This window comes from Episyrphus balteatus, chromosome 3 (assembly GCF_945859705.1).
Source record: "Episyrphus balteatus chromosome 3, idEpiBalt1.1, whole genome shotgun sequence".
Taxonomy (NCBI): domain Eukaryota; kingdom Metazoa; phylum Arthropoda; class Insecta; order Diptera; family Syrphidae; genus Episyrphus; species Episyrphus balteatus.
Genome location: NC_079136.1, coordinates 23,468,558 through 23,494,103, shown reverse-complemented (window position 1 = coordinate 23,494,103; position 25,546 = coordinate 23,468,558). Strand labels below are relative to the sequence as shown.

At 29.8% G+C, this 25,546-nt stretch overlaps 1 protein-coding gene across 3 annotated transcripts in view; it reads right to left on the bottom strand.

Moving 5' to 3' along the window:
• LOC129916960 (E3 ubiquitin-protein ligase RNF181 homolog) overlaps nucleotides 1-25,546 on the bottom strand; it is a 91,999-nt gene that overhangs the window by 60,335 nt on the left and 6,118 nt on the right. Inside the window, exon 1 of one of the 3 annotated variants that reach the window (XM_055997228.1) lies at nucleotides 9,812-9,836. The exons of 1 other annotated variant lie outside the window; for it this stretch is intronic. The gene's annotated coding sequence lies outside the window, so the exon portion shown is untranslated. Of the gene's footprint in view, nucleotides 1-9,719; nucleotides 9,743-9,811; nucleotides 9,837-25,546 lie in introns of those variants that run through there. One more of the 3 variants, XM_055997229.1, reaches the window with a different exon arrangement.

The following is a 25,546-nucleotide window of genomic DNA, read 5'->3' as shown; positions in this document are numbered from 1 at the left end:
AAGTGAACATTTGCTCTTGCGTTTGGCCCACTTCAGCTGCTCGTTACGTTAAGAAAACCTAAAGGTTTCTTTAATTTTAGCTTATGAATATCAAATGAGGAAATTTAAGTAAATGCTTGTGCTATATACTTAAGAATTTAATCTAAAGATCTTCAAGCTTTTGTTTTGGTTTTATTTGTTTTAATTTTTAATATTAAGACGTTTCAAATCATCGAAATTTCAAAATATTTTGAAATTTCGATGATTTGAAACGTCTTATTCAAGACTTTGAATTTTTTGAGATTTTGAAATATTAAAAATTAAAACAAATAAAACCAAAACAAAAGCTTGAAGATCTTAAGATTAAATTCTTAAGTATAGAAGACAAAATACTCTCCCTGAAGAAGACTGTAAACACAGTCGAAACTCGGAGAACAGATAGACAAAAAATTTACAAACAAGACCTCAAGCCCACTTAGAATTGAATTTGAAATATTTTGACGCTCTTTGCTTACACGGAATTCAAACACGTTAGTGAAGTTTCTATTGAATATATACTTTAAAGAGTGGAATTGATCAAAGATCCCAAGATGTCCTGCAAAAACAATTTTTTTTTTTGTACTTTGGAATAATTTTACGAAACTTAAGAAAAATTGGATTAGGTTTCAGAAAAATTTTATCGGTTTTTCGAAAGTACTAGGTATTTAAAAAATATGAATAATTTGTAGAATAGATATCTTTAAGATTCAGTTAACGTTGTTATAAAATCAAACTGGTGAGCCGATCTGGATCGAAATTCGAAAACATGCTTATATAATTATTGACTGTCTTTTGATAAAAAAAAAACATGTTTTTTCAACAATTTTCACTTATGTACGTTTTTAGCAGTTGTTTTACAAAAAAAAAAAGCATCTGATGTTTTATAATTTCGTAGTTTTAATGATTTACATTTTTTTAAATTTATTTAGAGGCTTTGATAATAAAATACGTCGTTCTGGAAATCAAAAAACGCTTTTTTGACAAAATCGATTTTTGTTTCAAAAAAAAACCTATTAACCATTAAAACAATGACTTAAAATTACAAAATATGATCTTAATTAAGGAAAGAAACTAATTAGAGAACCAGACAGAAGAAATACATAGTTTTACTCATTACTTCTTTCGGAGTTTAATATTTTTGTCTCAAAAACTAATCTACAATGTAATTGTTTCTTTTTTAAATTCAAACCAAAATATAAAGGGGAATTGGGGCAAGACCGTTTTTGTACTATGTTGTATGAAAAAAAGGAAAATTGGCAACACTTGCAATATAAAATATGTGCCTTTTGGTATGATCGATCACGTCTGTAAGTTTTAGCAAGTTCAGTTGACACGCCGAAGCAAATTTGCATTTTGGTCAAACAAATGAATAATAACTTAACGTGCCAGACTAATTTCGGATTCGGAATCAGCAAAAAAAATCCTTTGGAAGAGTATTATTAAGTTTTTAAATGGGTTGAAGTGTTTTTGGATTTATATATATAAATTTATTTAAAATGATTTGGGAAGAACTAAGAGTGGACCAAAGAGGATATGCTTCTAAATATTTTATTGTTATCGACGTTTTTCAATAAATTCCTACCTTCTGTTGTCACCAATGAACAAATTTGAGCCATCATTTTTATTGAAAATTCGATTTAACAAAAAGTATTTAAAATATTTTTACTAAACAATATCTAAAATAACACGTTTCATTCATGACGATCGGCCATCAAATATCAAAATGCTTTACGATCAAATTAAGCCTTAAACAGTCCACATCAGTGATAATAATTAAGATGAACATTAAAGGGCCGAAATGGCTTCCCTGAGGGTCACCAGACTTTGCATGATTTTGGTTGGTTGTTTACAAAAGAATGTCTCCCCATCACAATGATTTTAAAGATAGTAGGGATGCAAGAAAACTATTGCTGGGGTGGTGGATGAAGATATTTTTTAATTGTCTTTCTGATTCTTTAAACATTTGATTCTGAAACACATTAACAATAGGTACGCATTTAATCAAAAATCTTTTTTCTTTGCATCAATTACAAGGATTTGCGAAATATCACTAAATCATTCTCAAAGAAAACAACATGTTATTTTGATGATTATAATAAAAAATGACATCTGAAGGCAAATTGTGAGTTTCTGGTTTCACCAATTTAAATATTTTTGAAAAGACAAGAATTTGACAGTTTATTTCAGACAAAATTGTTGGGTATTCCCAATTGCTCGATTTTTTTTTATTATTATTGTGGTCAATGTCTGTCACCAATTTACACAAACTGCAAAAACTGACCATGAATTGATTCAATTCCGTATACTCTGTACAATCTTAAAGGTTGTCAAACTTAAAACATGCTCTATAAGTCGTTATGTCACTGATGTCACATCACACATCATCACAAACAAAATAAAAAAAAACTTTAATCCAATTTAAACTCAAGCAGTTGAAGGCCATATATATGATTAACAAAAAGCTTAAAAAAAAAATAGTAAGGCTTACACAAAAAAAAAAAAACAACGTTGATTTTACTTCATTATGCTCGTATTAAGTAGAAAATGGATAAAGAACACACCACACAACGCAGCAGCACACACAAAAGATAAAAGACACTATTTGTATCTCAATTGACTCCGATGGAAAAGCATCTCTACGACAGTTTAGATACATATATATTTATTGTACATATATGTGCGCGACAAAGTAATTTCACTTATTTTTAGATTTGATTTATGCTCTTAGCAAAATAAAATAACAAAAAAAAAAAAAAAAACGAATCATCTATATTTAAACTGTTTATGCGCTTAAGTAATCCACTCAGTGTGCTTGATGTGAATCTGGTGAATTAAAGTATAATTTGATTGTGAATATGCCATGAAGAAGAGAGATAGGAATGAAGCATTTTTTTTTACATGGTCTTCTTTTTAGTAAAATTTTTGTTTTGAAATGTGCTCTCAAACAACAACAACGGCTTGTTTTGAATGTTGTTTTATTTACATGTTTTTTTTTTTTTTTTTCGTTTTGTTTTTGGTTTTGCGTTTTTATTTTAGCAAACAAAAGATTATACGTTTTATTTTTAGTATCGCGACTAAAATAACCAACGGCGAATCTGTCAATAAAATTATCGACATCAACATGAATGTATGTAGATGAGATAAAGCAACCGCCACGCCATAGCGGCAGCCAGCAGCGCCCGCCGCTTAACAGTGGGAAACGCTAAGTACTTTGTTTGGAAAAAGTAATACAAAATAGTTAAAATTACAAATTTTGGATTGTCAAGTTTGTTAGAAAAGCTTGGGAATAGCGAGGCATCCTTACTTAAAATCGATTTAGACGACCACTGAAAGAATTTCCATCAGTAGGATTGCAAAAGAAAACTATGATTTGCAGAATAACCATCGAGAAATTTTGCGAAAGGAATATTCTTTAACCGAAATTTAACGAAAGGAATGTCCTTCGTCCGAAATTAACCCATTAGCACCCGAGTGTAGTAAAAATTAAAAATAATGTATTTTTATGATATTTTCCGTTTATTTAGATAAAAGTTAAGATATATAGAAAGAAAAACTATTTTTAAAAATTGTTGGTAAGGAGTTATGGGGTGTACTTTTTTTAGTACAATGGGATCATGCATACCATATTAATTTTCACAAATATTAGAATTTTCAAAATACTCTTTCGCAATGCATACTGTAACATTACACATTCAACAGCAACATTTTAACCATAAATGACATTTGCGACACTTTAGTTGTGTAGGCAGTTTTTTTTTAAGAAACTGTTGTCTAGCGCTCTCTATAATGCGATTTTTGAGATATTGGAGTGTTAGTACTTTTGTAATTTTAAGTCGAACATTACCGTAGCTCTATTATTTTTATGTTGTCTTCATCGATGTCTTCTTCATCTGTGATACTGTCCAATGGTCAAAAAATCAGGGATATAAGATAAGGCCCAGGGACATAACCTCGCACGTACCACAAATCCTATGGTGTGTCCATTATTGTCTACACACCATTATTGCTTACATATTATACAGTGCTTGCACTCAGTATTAGTGAAATATGTTTAGGAGGGGAAGGAGGACATACTGCTTCCCCGCAACCGCCTGGACCCACTGTACTTTTTAAAGTACATTTAACTTTAGCTTTGCTTATCTCCCTATTTATGTATAAAAATATGATAAAATTTATTATTTTCTTAATTTTGGGTTTATTTCCAATTGATTATTGCAGAAATAAGCAAAACATTTGGTCTATTAAATTTTTTTTTTATATACAAACTTTTTCGACCGAAGCAAAAAGAAAAATAATTTAAAATGCTTTGCGCAAAAAGACAATTGGGTACACCCTAATTCAATTTAAGAAAATATATGTATTTGGAAAAATCAAAAATACTCAGTTAAATCTAAAAAACATCTTTAAACGAATATTTTATGTCCCCGACTGGTTTTGCATGCACAATCTCAATGCATTTCGCTGTACTTTAAAAAGTACAATGGGAGAGAATGGGTTAAGCGAAAGAAATGTTCTTCGTCAACAAATGGAATATTCTTCCTCCGAAATTTAACGAAAGGAATGTTCTTCGTCCGAAATTAAGCGAAAGGAATGTTCTTCGTCCGAAATTTAACGAAAGGAATATTCTTCATCCGAAATTTAACGAAAGTAATGTTCTTCGTTCGAAATTGCGATGGGAATATTCTTCGTCCGAAATTTAACGAAAGGAATGTTCTTAGTCTGAAATTTAACGAAAGTAATGTTCTTCGTTCGAAATTTTGCGAAAGGAATATTCTTTATCCGAAATTTAACGAAAGGAATGTTCTTGGTCCGAAATTTAACAAAAGGAATATTCTTCTTCCGAAATTTAACGAAAGGAATATTCTTCTTCCGAAATTTAACGAAAGGAATGTTCTTCGTCTGAAATTAAGCGAAAGGAATGTTCTTCGTCCGAAATTTAACGAAAAGAATATTCTTCGTCTAAAATTTAACGAAAGGAATGTTTTTGGTCTGAAATTTAACGAAAAGAATATTCTTCGTAAGAAATTTAGCAAAAGGAATGTTCTTCAACCTAAATTTAGCGAAAGGAATATTTTTCGTCCGAAATTTTGTGAAAGAAATATTCTTCAAATTTAACGAAAAGAATATTCTTCGTTCGAAACTTAGCGAAAGGAACATTTTTCATTCAAAATTTAGCGAAAGGAATATTTTTCGTCCGAAATTTTGCGAAATTTTTCGAAAGGAACATTCTCAGTCCGAAATTAAGCAAAAGGAATATTCCTCGTTCGAAATTTAGCGAACGGAATAGTCCTGGTCCGAAATAATTTTGTAGATGATATTCTTCGTCTTGGCCTTCTCTATAAAGAACTAAGTACATAAAACCAAGAAAAGTATTTTTTTCCGCAAAACTTAACAAACGCTCCCACTGTTTACACTTGGTATTTAATATTATTGTTTTTAGTTTTTTTTTTTTTTTTAGTTATTCGACAGATTCTCTGATTTATGTGTCAGCGCATCAATGGAACCGATAATAGCTTAGAAAAGCTAAAAGGGTTTTCTTTCTCTAAACGATTGGAACTCAATTGCGCCGAAAGCGATGAGAAAGCGTCTTAATTTTTTGTAAACATTGATATAAAAAACGTGGTACAATGCAATTTATTTGCAAGTATTTATTATTTTGTGTTAGTTTGTTGTCTTTAATTTTGTTTTGTTTACATTTTTTTTTCTTTTTCCACTTCTGACTTTGACTATTTAGAAGCGCTTGAATTTGATTTTACTCAAATATTTATACTTGAAACTGGTTGACATTAAAATTGCATAATGAAGCTTGAATTTTTACATTCTAGGTATATTTACAAACAAATTTATTATAAGTAGCTTATACGGAAATATTTTAATGTTGACGAATATGGTATTTCCGTCTCGAAGTATTTATTTATTCTAGCATTGTTGAGGAGAATTTAAACGCGTTTGCTAAAAGAAGACGCATATTAACGGTTTGCCTAAGTAAGAAGTTTTTTTTTTTTTGTATTTTGTTACACATACGCCCGAGTGACTATGTTAATTTAAATTTTTAGTTTTCAATAAAAACGAACGTTATGACAAATAGAATTTTTGATGGCTAAGTTATACAAGTTAATAAGCATAAAGGCTTTAAAAAAAACTCAATTATAAGACGTTAAGAATTCAGAAGGTATGGCATTAGCTGACATATTATATAAAACACTTTTTTTTAAAGTTTTTTTTTCCAATAAGACAATCATCTATTTATATTCGAATTGAAAAAAAAAAAAAACAAAGTTGAAAACTTTTACGACACCATAAATCTAAATCGAAATATTTATAGACCAAGAAAATATATTTTTCAATATTTTTGAATCAATGAAATGCATTTATTGAAGATCGATAAATCAAAATATACTGATTGCAATTGATTGTATCTTCAACTAGTTAATCAATCACAAAATGAAAGTGATTAATTTGCGAAGAGAGGAAACCGTCAATTTATCTATTCAAAAAGACCGCTCTGAAGTTAATTTTAAATTTACGTCTTACTCATTCCACAGTAACAGTAGTACCCGGTTAGTAACACAAAAATTAAAAAATATTCTCTTTAAACCATAAGACAAATTTTGTTCGCGAAATGAATTTGAAATCTGCGCAATAATTTTTAACGTTATTCTGATGATATTGTCAAAAATTTGGTAAATACATACAATCGTTGTGCCGATATTGTAACAAACATACAACGCAACGATTGTTTGGTATAGTAAAGAGCTTTCGATTGCTGTTTCGATATCTCGTCTACACTTGCAGTCATTGAGGAAAAGTAACTGTATAATTATCTGAAGGAAAGTTTAAATTTGAGGAATTTTTAGTTAAGTCAAAATAAAGCTTGAATAATTCGGTACAAGTCAGTTTTTATTGTTCTTCTTTTTAAAGAACGAGCCTAAAATTAAAAAGAGCCCCCAGATGTGAGCCTTTTATTTCTCAGATTCCCAATGATTAATTATACTATTTTGAGGGTCAAAGATTTTAACATTGGGTCAACGAAAGACAAAGTTCTTAGAGTTTTTATTTAAACGGTCACTGTGGCGTATGTGTAACTTTTTTTTATTGAAAAAATATTAATTTTGAAAATATGTTTGTTTGATTTGTGTTGCGGAATGCATGACGGAGCATTAGAATCAGATAACTAGGTTGGCATTAGCGGATTTTTCCATTCTGGGCTAACAAATAATTTTCTAAAAATAGAGACTTATGCTCTTTTACATGACTACGGCAAAGCCAAAAAGGGGGTTATGTGTTTGACCGTTTTGTATGAATGTATGTTCATCTGTGGTATCATAGCTTCTAGACTATTTATTATAATCGGACACATGAAGTATCGTTGGAAACGTCTTGCTTGTACACTGGTTATAGGCTATGTGACGTCGCATATTGATAATGACCCGAGTTCCAGGCAATTTTGCCACATCACCGTTGAAAGAAGTTTTGCCAGCTCAAAGAATTCTTCCGAGGTAGGTACCTACGTACGAACTGTTTAAAATTGGAGGATTTTCTTTTTTTTTTCAACAAGAGAAGTTTTTAACTGCTCACCGATTAAAAAATTCACAATCTCTGGCAAAACGCACGTAAATATGTGAGTTTATTGCTATCTGTCAGACAACTTTGTGACCATTATGATTACTTTGCCTTTTCAGTACTTTACTTAAACACTTACGATAGATATTCATATCTAATACATACTTCTCAAATATTGATATTTTGTTATTTGAAATTATTTTTCAATTGTTTTTTAATTATTTAATAAGTTGGGTCACAGATCCCAAAGTTGATATAATCGTATATAATCGTCAAGGTTTCAAGCCAAGAGTTGAAACATACAAATATGTACATATATTCGAAAAACTGAGAAAATGAGTCTCTAGATTAGAAATTGCCGGTGTTGCCGTTTTGATTTTTTTAATTTAATTGAAGATTTTTGTGAACAAAAAACATTTTTTTTCAAAAGTTTTGTTTAAATTTCATTAATAAATTGATGCCAAAAGATTGTCTAGGAAATTCAAGGAAAAAAAATATATGGGAGTGAGGAACAATCTTCCATCGTTCAAGCGATAGATGCAATTTTCTTATTAATTGACTTCAAACACAAAAAAAAATATTTGAACACAACGGCAACACCTAAAATATTTAAATATACATTTTTAAAAAGTTTAAAGCTTAGTCATATTTGTAAAATTAAAATTAAGTTGATTGAATTAAGGGCTTTTGAAAGAATGGTAATTTAACTCATATTTTTGAAAAAAAAATTATTGACAAAATTTCAACAAATCGTTTGTAAAATTTTTTTCGTATTATAAAATGCATTTATTTTCAAATTTTTTTGGACACATTTATTATGATTTGAAATTATAAAAGGAAATGTCAAAATGTATAACGGTTTATGAAAAAAATTAAAAAGTATTTAATTTTCGAAGAAATTTTTGTTAAAGAAGATTTGAAAAAAATTTAACTTACTTTTTTTTAAAGTTCAACATTTAAATACTAAGTTATTTTTTATTCATTCAGTACCCTTATTGTTGAAAGTTAGATAGCAAAAGTTTTAAGTTCTTATTTGCCAAAGTCATTGAGAAATTCAATAATTATTTCAATGCAAAAATTCAGTTTTTATCAAGAAAATCCGATGAAATTGAAGTAATTTTTATATTTTATTTCAAAACTGTAATATATATTATCTTTTCCTCTTCGGAATTCAACTGATAATATTAATGGCCAAAAAAATTTTTCTAAATAAATTCATATTTTACTACGATAAAGTTAAAAAAAGCCATTTAAAATTTTTTAATAACGTTTTTTTTTTTCCAAAATTTTAAGTTGATGACTATTCTTTCAAAAACTCTTGATTAAATTTAGTGGATTTAAATTTAACAGATAGAAATGAGATTCTGGCTTTTCAAAAACGTGTCTGTAAATTTTGAAGGTGTTGCCGTTGTGTTCAAAATATTTGTTTTGTGTTTGAAGTCAGTTTGTGAGCAAATTGCATTTATCGCTTAAACGATGGAAGATTGTCCCTTACTCCCTTATATTTTTTTTCTTAAATTACTTAGAGAATCTTTTGCTATCATTTGTTTTATGAAATTTAAGCAAAAATATGGTTTTGTTCAAAAAAAATTTAATTTTAATTTTAAAAAACAACACGGCAACATCGGCAATTTTTAATCTATAGACTTTAAAGTATTTTTAATTACCTACGTTTGAAAAAAAAATCGTCAAAATCAGAGCTGTTACTAATAATAGTAATTGATATTCGACATCGAAATAAATTTTGTTGTCTTTTACAGAAATTTAATCAGTAATTAAAAGCGGAAAGTACATCAGGAGATAACTCAATTTGTAGAATAGCAGTGTTTGTATTGTGCCACAAAGGTGTTGCACTTTTTTTTGAAATAAAAAAAATAAAAACATTTCTACACATTCCATCGTCATTTCTTAATTAAAATATGCAAAACAAGCACTTCCGACTTAAATAACTGTCTAATTTTTAAATCTCTTGCAACTGATGCATTCATCATTATCTCTCTGTGTCTCGGCGGTCTTGATAGATATCATTTCCATCCATGTTTATACATTTTCATCACACAACCACAAAAAAAAAAAATTATAATAAAAATTTACAACAAAATTTTTACTCTGCCCACATTTACTCGATGTAAACTCACCCGCTCATTCACTAACTAACTCACTCCTCTCACTCACTATTTAGGGAAATTCACAAAATTATTTTCTATAAAAAAATAAAATATTTTCTCACACAAACGATATACACCAGGAGGAGCAGGGCAGGGCAGGGCAGGGCAGGGCAGGCCGATGCAATGTCACTTAGTTTTTCGTAATGGTGATCCCATTATTACGGTGGTATGTTGCAATCACTTTTACATTCATTGCTGATTTTTTTTCTTCTTTATTTTTCTTATACAAAAAATTTATTTTAATTACGGCACCAAGTTAATTGATTCAAAAAAATATATATACGAATACTCGGTATATTGAGGTAATAGGTAGTAGCCAAGCAAACGGATCTAACACACGCTTGCTACCTTGCTGATTGAAGATGTAAAAAAAAAAAATCTCTTAAAAGACTCTGTCTAGTGATCTACGACACAGGTCTACGTACTGATGCCCACTATCTATAAGATACTCTGTAAACTGTTGCTCCCAAGTATCTAAATTTAGAACAAGACTTAAACAAACAAAACACAAGAAAAATAAAACAAAAAAGAAACAAATAAAAAAAAAAAAAGAACAAACGAATAAAATTACAAATTGCAATTGTGGCAAATGAAGAAGTGGAAATAAGAGAAAAAAAAAATAGATGCAAAAATTACAAGTGACAATGGTGTCGCACATCCCTTTTAAGATTGACTGTCTCCTCCGTTGTCCTCTGTCCCACTGTACACTGTCTCATTATACAGTGGGATAAATTGTGGTTTTAAAGGCAAAGAGGATGACAATTGAGGTTTCGCAGTTTTATATACTTGCAGTACATCATTTTGCAAGCCAACAAAAACGCGACAATAAAAATAAAACAGAAATAAAAAAAAAAAATAAAGAAAAAAAAGTCAGAATCAAAATAATGAATTCTTATTTGGCGGGGCTATTTTTAGAGCCACGGGCAGATAGAGATACTCGTCGCGAACGCACTTAAACTGCGGACAACTCGTTTCGTTCTGCGTCGAAATTGCGTTACGTGCCGTTTGTGGACGTCACTTTAAAGTTTTTTCAATGAAAATGTAAATGTTATTCTAGTCATTCACAAAATAGTCCAACTTATTCACCCACTGTACCTAAACTGAGTTCGCGAACAAAAAATATAAATATTATTTTATTTGAATTTTTAGTTTATGTTTAGACGGGATGAGGTAAATTGGTGAATTACAATCCCAGACGAGTCAATAAATATTCCAAGTTAATGTTAACCATAAACTTTACAGTTGTCACACTAATTTTTTGTGAAGGGTGTTTTTTTCTGAGAGCAAACAAAAATTTTTTTTTGCTCCATTTGTTTTATTTACATTTGATATTGTTGAATATTTGTTTGATACCGAGTTTGGTTAAATAATTAAGATCAAGGTTTCATGTGGTTTTTAGAAGTTTTTTTTTTTTGTATGTCACAACCAGGTTTTTATTTTTTTTTTTTTTTTTCGAGGACCTAAATCGAAATGACATCATAACCAAATATGGAATGAAAATGCAATTAGATATGCAACTAGATATGCAACTGTCAAATGAATGTCAAAAAATAAGGCAAAACGTAAAACCATAACATGTTTAAAACAACAAACAGACTGTAGCTTATTCCTACACACAAAAAACATATACACAAGGTAATTTAGTTTAAAAAAAAAGAATTACTGGAATACATATATGACGAGTTGAGGCAATAAATCAGCCGTATTTGTGGTGACATTGTGGTTGCTTACTTGTATTTGACATAAATAACTACTATACGGTGAATTAGATAGATTCATCTAGTAGGAAATAGAGAAATAGGTATCTATCTAGTTTTATAGTTAAAAGTTTAATTAATCAATATTTAAATTGAATTAACACTTTGTAAGTTTAATTTATAGAAATAATTTTAAGAGAAATATTTAGGTTGTCAGATTATTGACAGTAATAATTGGTTGTCAAATGAAGATAATCATATAGTAGATAATTCTGACTGTCAATGTGATTATGATTACTACTGTACTTTGGAAATATGAAAAAATAAATATTCATAGCTACAGGGTGTTTCAAAATATTATTTGCTTCATAGAAATGAAGCAATAATTGGAAATAAATGTAAGGTGTCTTTAATACATTATGCCATAACTTCTAGAAAAATTAGTGTTGATTGTGGGGAGCAAACTGCAAGATTTTAGAAGTGAAAACTTCTTTAGTATCGTAGTGATTTGAAACAAGATGAAACGAAAATGCGACACGACTTCAACTTGTTATAACTTTTTTGTTTTAATAGATAGATGAATGAAATTTGTACTGTAGATAGGTAATTAAATTGTACAAAATTTCAATTAATTTCATATTCAAAATTCGGTAAAAAAAAATGGTAAAAAGATGTTCTTTTCCAACACACGTTATATCTTTTGATCTAGTGCACATACAAATTTGATTTAACTTTAATACGCATGCTGATAACATAACATTTTATTTGATATATCACACATAACTTTACGTGCTCTACAAGTTACACAATCTTAAATTGAAAAAAAAAAAAAAAATAATAATAAAAATACCTCAAAACACCTGTGGAGATCTGTTGGCGATGACCAGCTACCAGTGTAGGAAGTACCGTAATCTCAGTCTGGAAATTCGACATGGTTGACTTTAAAAAATTCTAACTTCACTTGTAGACATCTTTGAAATAAGATTTATTCATCATTATACAAGGTGAAACAATAAGCTTTGACATGGTATAAAATTTTGTATAGGTTGTCAAACAAAAAAATTGATTTAATAGCATGAGAACATAAAAATAAATGTTTTTTTTTGCTTTTTGGATGAAATTTCATCGAGTTTAAAAAATTCTAGCTCTTTTTGTAGATATTTCATAGACTTGATCGATATATATATATTTTGAGCTAAGACAACAAGCTTTCAGATGATATAAAATTTATATAGATTGTCATATAAAAAACATGGATTTGAAGGTGATAGAATAAAAATAGGTAGATTTTTTCTATTTTATTTTTTTTGCAAGAAAAACGATTTTTTAAGGTGTCACTTCTACCACGTGTTAATTGCACACATGATTTTTTTTATTATTATAAGTTATTATAAGTTTGGCTTTAAAAAAAAATTGTTTAAAAACATAAAATAAATAAAAACATAAATCGTAAAATGTAAACGGATTTTATACAAAAGTATATGAAAAGGTTGCTGGAAACGTGCATACAATTCAGCAGTAAGATTCTAGCAAACACTTCAATACACACAAGCAAAATTTAAATTTTCACAACACTTTTTCAACTTTTCTAGACATCGCTTCATTTGACATTACTTGAATTATAAATTACTAGCTGACCCGGCGGACTTCGTTCCGCCTTTCCAAGTATTTGTTTTCAAATTTTAGCCCTGTAATGTGTTAAACTTTTTCCGGTTCACTCGGTTCGGTTGATATGTGGAGCACAAATAACTTGACTACAGCGCAACCTACAGGGTCCAATTATAACACAAAACCTGTCTGGGGCAAACCTTATCACGCACTCAAAATTTCACAAAAATCTATTCAGTCTTTCGACCCCAAATACGGAATTTGCATATACATAACTTGACAACAGCGCCACCTACCGGGTCCAATTATAACACAAAACCTGTCTCGGATAGACCTTATCGCACACACAAAATTTCACAAAAATCTGTTCAGTCATTCGACCCCAAATACGGAATTTGCATATAAATTGACAACAGCGCCACCTACTGGGTCCAATTATAAAACAAAACCTGTCTCGGATGGACCTTATCACCCCAACCAAATTTCACAAAAATCTATCAAGTCGTTTAGAAGGAGTAGGGTCACAAACAAACGCACAGGAGAATTATATATATGAGATTTGAAAATTTAGAGAATGATGAGCTATAGTCGAATCGTTTGGTTAGAAAAATTAAATATTGCAATAATAGTTTTTTAATAAGAAAAAAAGTTACACATACACCACAGTGACCCGCACTAAAAAAAAAATTAAACAAAAAAATACAAATGAAATTAGTTGACTGTGAAAGGGTGTTTTTTCAAGAAAAGATGTAATTCAGAATAAGTACCAAGAAACTGTGAGAAAAAAAAATAGACCAATGAAAATTGGTAAAAATATTTTATTTTAGACAGACACCAAGAATCAAAGCAGTCGATAAAGGCTTAAGGGTGTTTTTTTTTTTTGCGATACCAAGAAATTTTGTTATAAATCCAAAGAAATCAATGATATAAATGGTACCCTTAGAACTTTACTTAAAAATGTTTTCTTTGTCATGGGCATTACTAATAAAATAAGTCCAACATTTTTCAATGTCAAAGGGTGTTTCTTTAGGTGTACAAAAATTTTAAGTTTATTTGCAATTCTGCTGTTATGTAACATTTCAACCAAGAATCTAAAGTTTCAATTTTATTGTCAAATGGGTGTTTTTTTTTTTTGTCTACTCGCTGCCGAACATGGGTGTTTTGAGAATTGTTTTTTGCAAAACAAATTATAAAACTACAATAAGGGTATTTATGTAACGATATAATTTTCCACTTTGTAGAAAAATATAAATTTTCGCAAATGGTTTATATGAACACCCCATCAGAAATAATTGCGTAAACGTGAAAAACAAACAGCTATTGAGCTGTTTGTTAAACGTCAAACTTATAAAATTTGTTCAATTAAAAAATAAAGTGAAGTCGATTTTGTAAATACTATGTATGTAATTTGCTCATATACAATAATTTTTTCTTTCATTATTTTATTAGTGGTTATCTGGATAAAATATAAAGATATTCCATATAAGGGTATCCCAGATAGTCTATCCGAAAAGTGATTGAACTCACCCAAAGTTTTTTTTTTTCTACGGTTTCTGCTTAAAATTTGTGAGATAAAATTGTATGTTTTGTAGAATTTATAAAAATTTTGACAGCTCATTTCTATCGATAGAAAATTCTAATTCTGAGAGAATCAAAATTCCCCGGAGACTACTTTGAGGGAGATGAAAAAGATTACAATGGATAAATAACATTTTCTAAGTAATTTAATAACCAACATCTTGGATTTTTTTTTTCGCTAACAGTAGTAAAAAACATTTTGCATAACAACTTTTTTGTGTAGTTTTAAATTTTAATCCAAAATATAATAGCAAAAATAACAATACTTTTTCCTTCTTTTCATGAAAAACTCATTTCCTTCTCACTTAATTCACACCCCACAAACTATCCAAAATTATTAAATTCCTTTCTTTCGCAACCAATTTCCTGATTAACTTCTATTCTCGGCCAAGATTATTATTATTATTATTACTCTCTCTCTCGTCCTCCATTGACTTTGAAATATTACCCTCAACTTTCAATGATAAATCGAACAAAAAGTCCTTCACCCTGTTATCCCACACATACCTACATCAACATCATTCAACAAAGAGATTACATCCATCCCCACGACGAACAATTCACAATTGCCACCCATTTTTCAATTTATATGCCGCGCGTTGAAATCGGCTCAATTGTGGCGATAAATCGATAAATCATATAAATCAAAAAGCAATAGTGATACTTTACAATCCAATAGCAACGATGATGACATTCCTACGCTCGTCTTACAATTCATGTTGGAAAATGTTGAAATTACTGTCGATGTCGCATTGACAAGCAGGTATGGGTTGCTGGTTTGGTTGGTAGGTAGGTTAGGTGGGTACTTCAACAATCCATCGAGTGCACTTTTAAGGTTTCCTTATTGATGTTGCCGCTGCTGTTGCACTGCCTACATTGGTCGTTGGTTGTGTCGCCGTCGTTATTGTCTGCAATTCATCCAATAAAGTCCACAAGTGGATATAACAACTGGAGTAAGGTTACCAGTGACTACCGCATATTTTACACGGGATTTACAACACCATTATTCTCTCGACCCTTTTTGGGGAGCCCATCATCAAAGAGGTGTTGTTATTCCTTTTCAGAGAGGTAGAGCTTGTGTGCACTTGTCACATCGAGTCATGAGAATTTGGTAATCGATTGTCAGTCATGAATGGTATTTTATGCTACGCATCCATTATTGAATAGTAATAAGGGATAAGTTGAGTAGTCTGGGAAATAGGGTTGCAAATTTGGTTTTATACTTTAATGAATTATTTTGAAAAAATTGGATAAGAAATCGAAGTTTTCACGTCACGTTTTTGAAATACTTGAGTAAACAGGTCAAAAACGCGTTTTTTGAGAATTAAACATCACCGTTAAATTTTTTCTTGCAAAACTACTTATGCAATCTTAAAACGCCATATTAAAATGTCCTAAAGGAATTTACTTTTTTTCAAAATAATTTTTTTTTTTTCAAAGATATTTAAAAAAGAAAGTGATACATATTTTAAAATCTTGATTGGTTTTCTTCAAAGTAATAAATGGTTTTTTGAATCAAATTTCAGTTTTCGTCTTCTGATTTGGACTTTTTTAAGTTAAAAAAAGCAACATATTGCGGAAAAAATATATTTTTTTTTTTTACTAGAGGTAAACATCAAAAAGAACTAAATTGAAAATAAGTTTTTGAGACTTGATAGGGAAAATAGTGATGAATATAGCTAAAAACTAGACGTAATAGAATAAATCGGCAAGCAATTTTGAATTTAGCACACTAAAGTCAATTAAAATCACGTAACAAAGTTCTAGCTCTCGATTTTTTTCTGTTTTTTGCCGACCATTTTTATATAGTTTAAATCATTATCTACTTTAAATTCTGGACAACCAACAACACTTAGTCTCCCGAGCCCCTTCATTGCTAAATTTTGGTTCCTGCTTTGTAACTCAACTTCTCAAACTATATTTCACTTTAAAATCTAAACCGATTAAACATGTTTCATAATGGAACTTGAACCCAATCATTTTTCTATCGTACGAGTATAAACTATCCACGAAAAAGCTCGTGTTTTCATTTAAACTTCAAATGACACTTTTAAAAATAACAAATAATATATAATTTGTCACTATATCTACCTAACTTATATACTTCTCATGTATCCAACAAAATATTTTTGTGTGATAATTATAATCAGCTGTCAATTGTCATATGACTTATAGAGCGTTACGCGGCGCTTTGGGGCGTTTTAAATAAACTCATTTATACTTTGGACTTTTTTTTAAATTTCTATATCGGACGAACAGCCGAGTTATTCCCGAACTTAGTCAATTACACCTTCCGCTAAATTGACAAATTGATTTTAATTACATCATCACATAACTTGCATTCAATTAAAATTGAAACACGATACTGGCTTAGGCTAGGCTATACAAAACGATATCAAAAGAAATTAAAATGATAGTGTCATTTGTCGGGTAACAGTGGGGCAGAATCGTTTGAAATCTTGGAAAAAATTCAAGAACTTAAAGCTAGGAGAGACAAAAGCTCACGATATCTTAGCCTATAAACTCTATCAAGTCAATTTTTATGAAATTTTAGTTTGAAATATATAATTCACACTTTCTTTGTTCCGAAAGAGAATATTATCGTAAATCCAAAATTATTAGCGCGGCCATATTTTTGCCTAAGTTTTGAACTCAAAGTGGAAAACAATATTTAAATTATTCTCAATGAATTTTTTCTCATTTTATTCCATCTTTTTCTAAAATCACGTCCCACTGTGAACTACTTTCGTTTGTATCGTTGGGGGTCTGGCTCTGTTGTTTTTTCTCAAATTACGCAAAAAACTTTTAAGAGGTAGGTAGGTACTGTTTGTTTATTCCTCCTAACATAACAACATGAATAATATGTAGTTTTTTTTGTAGTTGTCACCCATTTTAAAGCTGTGTAATATGAAGTCAGCACTGGACCGTAAAGGTATGCAAAGGCATGGGTTAAGATTTTCATTTAAAATTTAATTAAACGCTTTGCGTACATTGACAGTCGGGATTTACGCAATACAAAAAGAAAAAGTACCTAATTCTCAAATTTCAAATGAACTTTTTTTTGTTTTAAGTTTACACGTGTTTGAAGAATAATAAAAGAAAATACTAAAGAACTGCTTGTATAAAATAGATAAATTCAAGGTAATTTTTTTTTTTTTGCCGAGTTAAGCACATGTCCTACATTGTTGTTATGGTGATCTAATTGTCATATTGTGATATAAATAAATATATACACAAAATTGTAAAGGTTTATACGAATATACAATTTAATAGAAGAGCTCTACTGAAAATATGTAGTTCTACGAATGATTTTGTTCAACTTAACAACTGAATAGTTTTTAATTATAAAATCATTTTTTGCATAATCTTTTTCATACGATTTTGAAATACATACTTGAATATAAACAAGTCAGTTTTTAAAAACTTTGATTGAAAATTAGATCTTGAGACTCAATTTTTTAGGAAATTGCCCCTCCTGGCTAAACGAGGTCGAGTAGAGACCCCTTCAATATGATTTTTTTCTTGTCAGACCCAACTTAAACGCTCTACCTTTTTGGCACATTCCTCCTGAATTATACCTTGTATAATCATTTTTTGAAAAAAAAAATCGATTAATTGAAGTAAATAGCTTCAAAATGCGACTTTATTTATTTTTTTTATACCTACTAGAAGTCGTTTGCACAGCCATTTTTATAATCTTCCATTCGAATAGGAAGATAAATCATCGTACGGTTCTTATGTCTAAAAAGTGACGTCATTTTGTTAAAGAAAATAAATAGGAGAGTTGTCAGAAGATTGTCCCTCAATACAAAAAATCCATAATAAATGGTCTTGAGGAATTTTTAATTTGGCACTTTTTGGGCTTTGTTTTCAAAATTTTTGAATATTTTTCATTTGAACGATTATTCTGCCCGTAATTTTTAAAATAAACCATGTCCATACTAATATTTTTCAGTGTACCAATGTTTACGATTTTTCGTCAAGAAATTACCGTGCAAATGATTTTTGACGCCGAAAAACACCAAAGGCACCACTGTGTCTCGGTTAACAGCTTATGTCTTATGGAGAACGAATTTTCTATTTGAAAATATTTATCACGAATTTTATTCGTATTGGAAATCTTCTATGAATACGGTAAAAATTCATTCATAATAGAAATTTTTTTAATGATCGAATACTAGATTTTGTCAAGGAAAAAAATTAGTAAAAGGCTCAGTGAGTGAACGAGTCAACAATTACAAAAAAACAGTGTTGATCAACATAATGTGGACGTAGCTTTAGGTTTTACAAATCAAAGTTTTCTACAAACTTATTAACTTAATTTTTTAATTATCTTCAAAAGTTTTTTTTTTGCATCACTGAGAAAGCTTAATGCCAATTTTTATCAAAGGCTTTTGAAATAATTAACGGGAAATTCCTATACTTTCTCGAAAATACAAACATTGGAACCGAAGACGAAATGTTTAAAAATGTTTTCGAAAAATTACGACACATTTTTGCTACCTGTTGGCCACCATAACATTTTTTGTCTAAATTTGTTGGTCTTTGTAGGTTGTTTGCTTTTTCAAATTTTCATACTTGCAACAACAAAAACTTGAAAGTACTACCACAAAGTCTTATTTCCAAAATTACAGCTATTTAGGATGCCAGTTAGCTTTATTCCGTTTATTTGCTTTTGCTTAATATTGTGTTTTTTCTTCACACTTTGAGTATAGAACCAGACCAAGTTTAGTTTTCCTTAGTGCGTAGGTATAAAATCGAAAGCTTACATCTTTAACCTTCACAGCTCATATATCCTAAACCATGAAAGGTCAATCAGTTGGTTTTAACTCTGTTTCGAATCTAAAGACTTCCCAATAGTCTTTCTCGTTTTTTATTTAACTGAATTGTATTAAGACGGAAGATTAATATTACACATTGTATCTGCCTGGAGACGATGATTAATTTATAGTCTATTTTTAGGATCAGAGGTAAGAAATTAGAACAGTTTTTGTGCTCATTTACAGATTTTAGCTTGATTTATGATAAATGTTAATTTATTAATGTAAATTTATTTTAAATACTTATTAAAAATAACGAAGAAAAAAATAATAAAAATAATAAAAAATTATTAAAATTATTTTTATTTTAAGTGGAGCGATTGAATATAATCATTAAAAATAATTTAGTGGAGTAACTAAAGCTCAAAAATTGGCAATATTAGGGAAACCGGCCGAACGGCTTAGATTTTGATGATCTTTTTTTCAAACGTCGGTAATTAAAAATACTTTAAAGTCTATAGATTAAAAATTGCCGGTGTTGCCGTTTTGATTTTTTAAATTTAATTGAAGATTTTTGTGAACAAAAACAAATTTTTTTCAAAAATTTTTCTTAAATTTCATAAATTAATTGATGCCAAAAGATTATCTAGGAAATTCAAGGAAAAAAATATATGGGAGTGAGGGACAATCTTCCATAGTTCAAGCGATAGATGCAATTTTCTTATTAATTGACTTCAAACACAAAAAAAAAAATATTTGAACACAACGGCAACACCTACAATATTCAAATATACATTTTTTAAAAGCTAGAAGCTTAGTCATATATGTAAAATTAAAATTAAGTTAATTGAATGAACGGCTTTTGAAAGAACGGTAATTAAACTCAGAATTTTGAAAAAAAAAATTATTGAAAAAATTTTCACATGTCGTTTTTTAAACTTGGTCGTAATATAAAATGCATTTATTTTCAAATATTTTTGGCCGCATTCATTATGATTTCAAATTATAAAAGGAAATGCCAATATGTATTACGGTTTATGAAAAAAATTAAAAAGTATTTCATTTTCGAAGAACTCATTTTTAATAAAAGTTTTGAAAAAAAAATGTAACCTATTTTTTTTTTTTAAGTTCAACATCTAAACATAAAATTATTTTTTATTCATTTAATAACCCTTACTGTTGAAAGTTAAATAGCAAAAATTTAAAGTTCCTATTTACCACAGTCTTTGAGAAAATTAATTATTTCACTTCAAAAATTCAGTTTTAATAAAAAAAAACCATTGAAATTGAAGTAATTTTTAATTTTTTTTTTCAAAAGTGTGACATATTTTACCTTTTTTGCTTCGAAATTCAACTGATAATATTTATGGCAAAAATTTTTTTTAAATAAATTCATATTTTATTAAAAAAAGTTTGGAAAAAAGTCATTTTAAATTTTTCTAATAACATTTTTTTTTTTAATTCTGAGTTTGAGGACCATTTTTTCAAAAAGTCTTGATTAAATTTAGTGGATTTAAATTTAAGAGATAAGAATGAGCTTCTTGCTTTTTAAAAATGTATTTTAAAATATTGCCGTTGTCTGCAAAATATTTTGTTTGTGTTCAGAATGTTAGAAAATTGCATATATCGCTTAAACGATGGAAGATTGTCCCTTACTGCCTTTTATATATTTTCCTTAAATTACCTAGAGAATCTTTAGCTATCATTTGTTGTATGAAATTTAAGCAAAAAATATGGTTTTGTTCAAAAAAAATTTAATTTTAATTTTAAAAAACAATACGGCAACACCGGCAATTTTTAATCTATAGACTTTAAAGTATTTTTAATTACCTACGTTCCCTAATAATTTGCTTTAGTTACTCTACTAATTGAAACTTAAGTTTTCAAAAATTTTCAACAAGTGTTTGCTCACAGTTAAAATAATTTTTTAAAATTTTGTTTCAACAACAAATTTATTAAAAAAAATTAAAAACAATTTGCATAACCACTTAGCCACTTTTTTTTTAAAGTTTGCCTAATTAACAGCGCCAATAGTATACAAAATGCAGAGCTTGAAGAAGTTAATTTTTCCAGTGAACCTATCATTTTATTGGCGAAAATTGTTAATAAAATAGAATAACTAAATAACTTATCCCAGCCATTTACAAAATATAATAGGTAATGAAAGTAATTCTTGCCATATTTGAAACTGGAATCAATAAATTAAAACTTTCTGCTCAAAAATCGAAGCATTCAGCAATAAACTGCTAAATTCTATTGAAGTTAAAATAAAAAAAAAAAAAAAAACAGTAAAATTAAAATGCCTTGATGAAAATGATAAGTTAACATAAACTTTTTCTAATTTATACGTTATTTTTATACTGGTTGCATCCAACATTTCTCAAGGTTTTCTTAAGAGATAAAGTTTTTTTTTTTAAATCTACAAACATTAATAAAAAAAAAGTTATAATGTGCTACTAACCATAACCCAACTACTAACTCTTACATCTCTAATTTGAAAATAAAAAACAAAAAGAATGGAAAAGTAAGAAGAGGGCTTGGTTGGTTGGTTAGTTGTCAGCGGGGTTGAGTCTATTTTTAGTTCGTTATTATTATTTGTTCTTCTATTTTTTTTTCCTCTAAATACAGTGGGGAACACTTTAATAGCTTTATGGATAGTTGAACAGATTTTGTTTTACTCATGTTCTTTCCTATCTCATCTCTCATTTTGTATTTCCATTTTGTGCAAAACACAGTGATTTTCGAGGTCAAAACAAAACAATGACACTGAGAGGGGGAAGAGGGGGGCAAAAGGAGGCTTTGCATTGACTATAACTGACTGGGGTAAAAATGTTGTTAAACGGATGGATAATAAATCTCCAAGTAGAAAAACGATCGGCAAAAATCTATTTCTATTAGACTCTATTTTAATGAGATTTTATTGTTTTTTTTTTTTTTTTTTTTTTTTGTAGGGTAATGTGGGTTTTTGTTTATGCATATTGAAGACAACAGCAATGAATTCGAACAACAAAGAAAATGATTTTTCATAATATAAATTAAATAATGCGGTTAATCGTTGATTACAAATAAGATGAATGCAATTTTTTTTTTTTTTCAAATCAAATTATTTATCACCTCGTTTCTATTTTATGGGCCATTAAATTGAATATTTAACATTTTTTATAAGTCAGAAGAAAACAAAAAAAATAATTTACTGTTAAAAATGTGATGTCAAGAAAAACAACTGAATGGAAATGATTTTAAATCGAAAATTTCAAAAATGTTCTTGTTTTCCGAATGACTTTTTGTTTTTTTTTGCATCAACGGACGGAAACTTTGTTGCATATTTTGAAATTATAAAAAAAAAAATTGGAAAGGCCTAGTGACTAAAAACTTTCAACCATGCTTTTTTCCGTGTGATTAAAGGAACCTCCAATTTACAGCTGAGTCTAAAAGGCTAATCATTAGCAGAGAAGCACTTTTTGTAGCAGTATTATTCATAGAGGCTTTGTCAATTCATAGCAAAAGGAAATATCCCTAAACAAATATTTTTAGGTGTTAAAGGCTGCGATACTATCCCAGACCTCAGGCGTCATAATTCATCGCACCAACTTAACTATTTTACATTACGACATTCTTTTGTAAGATGTACTAATTTGGACGAAAATTGACCGACACATGTTCAATTTAGTTTAAATTTTTTTTTATGTGTTTGAGAAATTTAATTTTATTTATAATTTTCCTTTTTTGGAATAGAAAAAGAATTGTGTATCCAAAACCATAATCCGTGTCTTTGCTCGAATGAAAGGCAGTGATTATTTCTGTCTATTCAGGGTCGATACTTGTTTTTCCTGGGATAGGAGCTGCTTCACAACACATAGGTAGGTAATTCGTTGTGATTGCAATTTTGTACGATTTTTTAAGAAGTAAAATTTTATAATGGAAAATGGTTTGGAGTCGAAATACGGTATGGGTCAAAATACTCTTTATGTACAAAATACTGTATGACCAAATTACTGTAATGCAAAATTCTGCATTTCAAAATTCTGTTTGGTCAAAATACTGTATTTCAAAATTTCATCAAATTGTATTATCATTCCATTAAATTGTATTATCATTCAAAGCTTCCAAGAATATTAAGGCAATTTTTTAAACTTCTTCAATATTTTGCAAAAATACAGTATTTTTTATATCACTGTATTTCAAGATACAGAATTTTGTAAAACAGCATTACAGTATTTTACTCATACAGTATTTTAAGGTACAGAATTCTGAATGTATAGTATTTTGAAATAAAGTATTATGATCATACAGTATCGTACAGCATTACACAGAATTTTGATCATACAGCATTTTGAAATATCTGTTTTTGCAAAGGCAACTCGGACACAAACGCGTGTTATAATGCGATTGAATAAGAGACTTTCACTTCGGTTTTTGAGCTGAACGAACTCACTTCAGATCCTGGAGACAGAAGTCTGTAACGTAGACGGCTGCTTTTTTTTTTTTTTTTTTTTTTTATAATTAACGCGCACTAAAGGGAGTTAAATACCCTTAATATGTTAAACACAGTGCGAGCTTCAGGAAAATAGGGAGGGATTTAAAAGGAGAAACCGATGCACATTAGTTTTAAAGCTCTGGACATCAAAATGGCAGGGAAAAACAGAGGCGGGTAATATATTCCACATTCGTGTGGTGCGGCTAAAGAAAGAATCTCTGTATTTGACGGTACGTCCGAAGTTGGGCTCAAGGGTAAACTGATGAGCATTCCTAGAAGCGCGAGTATTACGGTTAAATTTTTTCAGGGGAGGAATGCAACTAGCTATTTCATCTGAACATTGTTTATAAAAATAGCGATAAAACAAGGAGAGACATGACACATTACGTCGGTGGTCTAGGGACGCAATTTGCTCAGTTATCGATCTATCATCTATCATTTTGAAAGCGCGTTTTTGTATTCTGTCCAAGAAACTCAAATACGTTATCGGAGCACCAGCCCAGATGTGACAATTGTATTCAAGTTTTGGTCGAATGTAAGCTTTATAGATTACAGCTAAATCAGAAGATGAGAAGAATTTCTTGCATCTTCGGAGAAAACCTAAACATTTCGCAGCGTTTTTGGCGACATCGAATATGTGTTCGTTCCACAGAAGGTGGTTTGTTACACTCATACCGAGAATGGAAAGTTTCTCAGTTTCCTCGATGCAAGTGCCACTCATTGATAGTGGCATGGGTGGAAGGTTCCGTTTTAATGATAGTAAGCAGCATTGTGTTTTTGAAGCATTAAATTCTACACGATTTCTTATTCCCCATTGAACAATGCTGTCAAGGTCAGAATTTAATGAGCTTATCATATTTTGTCGTTGAAAATCCACATCCGAAGGACATGGGTGTGAATCTTCAAACGAATATGAAAAGCTGAGGGTACTATCATCTGCGAAACAATTTAATGGATTAGAAGTTTCAGAGAGCAAATCATTAATGAAAATGAGAAAGAGAGTCGGAGACAAAACGGAGCCCTGGGGCACACCAGCGTTTATTTTGTGGATTTCAGACTTGAAACCATCCAATACGACTTGTATTGAACGGCCCGAAAGGTTATTTCTAATCCAATGAAGAAGAGAATCATCGATACCGAATGCATGCATTTTCGATAAGAGAGCTTGATGCCAAACTCTATCAAATGCCTTTGAAATATCAAGCGCAATAATCTTGCTTTCTCCAAAACGATGCAAAGATTTGTTCCACTGTTCGGTGAGATATACCATCAGATCACCAGTGGACCTATTGCTACGAAAGCCGTACTGCCGGTCATTAAGAAGCTTCCGTTCTTCAAGATATTTCTTAAGCTGGAAATTAATCAGCGTTTCCATGACCTTGGAAAGAAGGGACGTGAGTGCAATTGGTCGATAGTTGGAGGGTGAGGAGGATTCGCCTTTTTTAGGGACAGGCTGGACAAATGCTGTTTTCCATCCACTCGGAACGAGTCCAGTAGAGTAGGACAGATGAAAAAGCTTACGCAGTGGTTTTGCCAGCGTGGAAGAACACCTCTTCAGAACGATGGGAGGGATACTATCCGGGCCAGCGGATTTGTGTATGTCAAGTTCTTTCAGGACTCTTGCCACTGTACGAGTGCGAAAGAAGATTCGTCCCATGGAACCGTTTACGCACTCAA